Source organism: Zeugodacus cucurbitae, chromosome 6 (genome assembly GCF_028554725.1).
Source record: "Zeugodacus cucurbitae isolate PBARC_wt_2022May chromosome 6, idZeuCucr1.2, whole genome shotgun sequence".
NCBI lineage: Eukaryota > Metazoa > Arthropoda > Insecta > Diptera > Tephritidae > Zeugodacus > Zeugodacus cucurbitae.
The window spans coordinates 46,987,415-46,992,902 of NC_071671.1; positions in this window are offsets into that span (position 1 = coordinate 46,987,415).

Genomic DNA, 5,488 nt, shown 5'->3' on the forward strand with positions numbered 1-5,488 from the left:
AAAAAAAAATGTTTTTTAATAATGTTCTATTCAGTCGTATATAAATATTCTTATATGCATTATTAACTTGCGTATTATCTGCTCATTCAATTTCATTTGTTGTTGTAGGTTATATGGGAAAAAGTAATTACATCTGAGTTTTTAAATAAATAAAAAAAGTTAGCAATTCTAAATATTGAAATAATTAAGCAAAAATACTTATGAATCCTACTATACATATTACTAGCCAACAGACGCCGTTCTGTCTCAACTAAATTACCTACTAAGAAAATTAATAAGTAAGGAATTAATCTATTTCTAATGTGTGAGTGTGTGATAATTTTCATTTGAAAAAAAAAAAATATTGAAAATGTACGAAAAAATATTTTGCAGCTGTTTTCTGTTAAGCGTTTAAGAAATAGCAGCGCTGAGGCATTTCAGTGCTCACGTATGTATTGTGATCAAAGGCAGAGAAGAGTCTGCAGTGGTAATTCTTAAAATAGCCCCAAACTCAGTGCTCTGATAAGAGAAACACAAACGAATATTAAAAAACAAAACAAAATTGTATATCTCATATCTCAAATCTTCAAAAGACACTCCTCTCCGATAGAATTTCAGCCTGAAATTTGAAAAAAAAAAAATATAATTATACAATTATACAAAAATTTACACGTATCCACCATATATAACTAGTACCGTTTTTTTATACTCTCGCGACAAAGTTGCTAAGAGAGTTTAGTTTTGTTCACATAACGGTTGTTTGTAACCGTGGCCCCGCCCCCAAATAGGTTTTTTGTACATATCTTCAAACCAATAAAGCTATATAAACTAAACTTTCTGCAGTCGTATTTTTAGCCACTTCTTAAGACAGTCCAAAAATGAAAGAAATCGGATAATAACCACGCCCACCTCCCATACAAAAGTTAGGTTGAAAATTACTAAAAGTGTGTTAACTCACTAACGAAACACGTCAGAAACACTAAATTTTACAGAATGAATACCAGAAAGAAGCTGCACTCAGATATTTTTACAAAATGAAAAATGGGCGTGGCATCTCCCACTTATGGGTCAAAAACCATTTCTCAGGAACTACTCGACCGATTCGAATGAAATTCGGTATATGATATTTTCTTGACAGCCTGATAACACGGATAAAAAATAAATGAAATCGGTTCACAACTACGACAACTTCCCATATAACTCAACTTTGAATTTCATCTGATTCCTTCACTGATCCATGGCATCACTTGTGAAAAAATTGTCGAAATCGGACTATAACTTTTCAAGGCCTCGGATATCGAATTTGAAGAACTCAGTGCGTTATGGTAATTTACACAGAAAATATCGGTAAATCTCTCAGATATCTCAATTTAATTCAGAGGAAATATTTTTCTTCTAAGAATGTGTCTCTGTACCAGAAATGGTTAAAATCGGGTCATAACTTCCCCTAGCTGTCATATAGCTAATTATAGGATTTTCAAAAATATAATGGGCTTAATAGCTTATAAATCGGGTAATATATGAAATTTCTAGTAAAATTAAATGAGCATACAGAGGTAGTCAAAGAATTTGACGAAATACTGTTTACAATGTTATTTAAAAAAGGATACGAAATATTGCAAAGATGATTTAAAGATAACTGGGCGGAAACCTGTGATAATTCAAGGAGAATGAAGAAGATTAGTAGGAACTGTCATATAAAATTCCACAATTAGTTGTGTATAATCTTTGATATAATGTATGTTGGTGATGATATTGAGTTTTATCGGCTCAGGAATTACTTCAGCGTATATACCGTATATGATGATTTTCGTTTTTCTATTGGACTTTGTACCGAATGTATGAATTGTGTGTTATCTTAATAAATATATAGCAATAAATTGTGAGAGTATAAAATGTTCGGTTGCACCCGAACTTAGCCTTTCCTTACTTGTTTTAATTTAATTTTTTTAAATATTGCAGAAAATAATATGCATTAAAAATATTTAAAAACAGGTCCAAATACCGGGCTCGCATTCCAGCGTAATAAACAAATGTAATGGAGTGTCTAATCAAAAACACGAATTTTAAAAAATCTTTATCTATTTAAAATTTCTTTATTTTATTGTTAAATATACACAAAAATTTCGCATGATATACACAATCCAAAGGTGATTAAAAAAAAATGGCCCTGTAGTCGTCATTTTATATCAAAATATATTTGTAATAAACGCTGGTGGAGAGACACTCGATCGCTTTTTTACTTTCAAGATAAATTGTCATTGTTAATCTTTTTGAGGACTCCTTGCTAAGGCGCTTCAATTTTAGGATATGTTTATTTTCTCCAAATTACATATCTTGGAAAGCTGTACTGTTTATTAAAAAATTGTTTCGAGTGTAAATCGTACCGAGAAAACAAGATGAGAGTAGATAAGAGTGTGACAGAGGATGTTTTTGATAAGAATAATTTTTAGAAGAAAAAAATGCATAATGCTGATAAATAGATAAAGAAAGGCAGATAAAGGTTAGTACAAATAGTAGCACTTAAATCATGCTTGCTCTTTGCTACACTAGTCATCATTTCTTGACTAGAATAGTCTAAACCCGACAAGATTTGACTAGAACTAACAAATTTGAAGATTTTATTACTCACTTACTTTGCATAAATATCAACCGATATTTTAACGACTTATTTTCTCAAATAATATTATATAATAACAATAACCAAATAAAATTAAAATGCTTAATTTGAACAACTTAAGCCCGCATATCTTAGTATTCTCCATAATTTGACTTTGACGCACTTATGGGTCAAAAACCATTTCTCAGGAACTACTCGATCGATTTCAATGAAACTTGGTTTGTAATAGTTTCCTTACATCCCAATGATATGTTGTGAAAATAGGCCAAATCGCTTTACAACCACACCTACTTCCTATATACCAGAACATTGAAGACTATCTGAATCGTTTACTTTACAATATATAAAGTAAGCACTAGTGAAGATATCGATGCAGAGCTTTGCACAAATACTATGTTTATAGTGTGGCAGCCCCATTCTAAAAATCGCCGAAGTCGGACCATAGGTTTTTAAGGCCCCATATATCGAACACGAGGACGTCGGTGCTTCTAACCTAATATTATGGTTTCCAACTTTCAATGGACTTCATGCACTATATATGACGAATATGTGGGTCAAATTGTGTATTATTAATATAAATAAAGTTAAATAAATAAATTGCGAGAGTTTAAAATGTTCGGTTACACCCGGACTTAGCCCTTCCTTTCTTTGTTATTTATTTATTTTTATGCACTCAGTTAAAATTTTTGTATCTTTTTAACCTTCCAATTTTCTTTTTGCTAATTTCAATCTATTTAGAATTTGTTTAATTATAAAATTTCACTAAATTTCACGAAAATACAATAAGAAAATTATTGGGGTTTATCAACATACATGGCTTATATCATTTGATCGATTAAGTGGCATTTTAGGTACTGCCAATAAAATAGAAGTTTGTTTTCGAAACTTATCTCGTATTACTTTTGAAGATGAAAACAAATAGCTTTCCTATGAGTAAGTTCGGTTACGTGATGTTGCCTTGTGTAATGTAAGCTTACTGCGAATAAATGTTTAGTGGTTGATAGTATCGAAAATCTACTTATGTCTTCATCGTATTCTTTTCGTAAGATCCTTTAATCTATGCAAATGGTTCTGTAACACCTTTAGTATGTATATCTAAGTATCTAGGTTCAAACCGCCTTGAAGCTCTGTGGTATCCATATTTAGAAGTTGGCGGCATCGCAAAGGGCTGAGGATTTTAGCTGTCTATTTAGCTGTGAAATCCATTGAATCAACCTAATAACCTAACCCAACCTAACCTAGGTAATATACGAACAATATCTCATCGTGTGTATTAATACTATTCATAATCGGGATAAAGATGCCAATTTTTTTTAGATTTTTTGTTGTACTTATCGTCTTTTCGTTCCTAAAGTCGTATTCTTGAAGTATATCGTAACGGTAAAGAAAAATTATCGAAATTTCTTTACATAGTTGATATAATATACTTTAAGGCGCTCTTTTTCCAATAAAATCTTTTTTCTTATATAATGAGACATATCTTTAAAGCATTTCTACGAGAAAACAATATGATAATATGTTCAATTTTCTTGTAATAATGGTTTGAATTTTTATATTTTGTATAGGTAAGTCACGTCCAGAGCAGAGAGTTACTATCTATTTAATATTAAGTCATAGAGAATCGAATGTTTAAAATTGTTCTCCACGAAACAAACATTTAATTTTATTTTCGGAAATTAGTATTAAAACTTTGTAATAAATCATCAGACACCTACGAACAGATTAGTCTGGCAGAAGTTGATCTACATATTATGCTTTCGCTTCAATTGAAGCGCTAGGAAGATTCTAACAATGGAAAAATAACGTTGATTATAATCTTTCATCGAGAGAGTTACAAAAAGAGCCACAGTTAAGGATATAGTCCCAATTTCCTTCTGTGAAATAAACAATTGTGAAAACAAAGAAGTACAATTGGAAAGTCCGTAGTTAAATATCAAGCATTAAGGTTGACTTGGGCCTATTTAACTATACTAGTCATCTCCTACAAAAACTACTTTCAAACAAGTTCTTGCTATAATATGCCCTTTTAATTTTCTTATAATTGTATTCATCAGTTTTCTGCCTTCTATTTGAAATTAACTCGCTGTCACAGTCCATCCTGGACCATCGACTGGAATTTCTTTGGACTATAGATTAGTTTTTCTGCAATCGTACATTTTTTAAATTTTTTCAAATGCATTGAATAAGAATAATATCGAAGCGGTTAAAATATTTTTTTATTAAAGCATGTCATTTTATCAAACAATTATTCCGTTTGTTCCGCTGTTTACTTATCAAACCTTTTATAATTAAATCATGGGTATATGAGTGCTGGCGTGTATACCAAAAGAAGTAGTGGTGACATCTGCGTCCTCCAAACCTTCTTCTAGAATATGTGATACTTCCTGCGTCCCATGCTCCTCGTTTCCGACTACTCTACATGGTGGAAAAAGTCGTATTTGTTTATTAACTCCTCCTCTTGTTGCTCTAGTTTCGGACTTGTTGTGTACCAATTTTTCGTTATCTTAAATAAAGCCTAGTTATAAAAATGCAGTTTTATTAATGCCAACCATTTCCGACGAGAGATGGCGATTTGAATGGATCTAGTTTTTTGGAAATATCCATCCAGAAAAATTGAATTGAAATCGTTTCTATGTCGCTCCCAATTATAGCAACGACAAAGGACTGTTTCTATGTCGTTTCTATACTCGTTTCAAATTGGGGTTTTAAATTGAGATTTATTATCGATAAATGTCGATTGAGATTTATTATCGATAAATGTCGCTAACGCCAAACTTCCAGTGACTAAAATTCTATTTTATATTCCGAAAGTATGTTCCAAACGGTTTTTTGTGATCGTACTTACGTGTTAATAAACACTGAAAAGAAATATAAAAAACTCTGGCAACC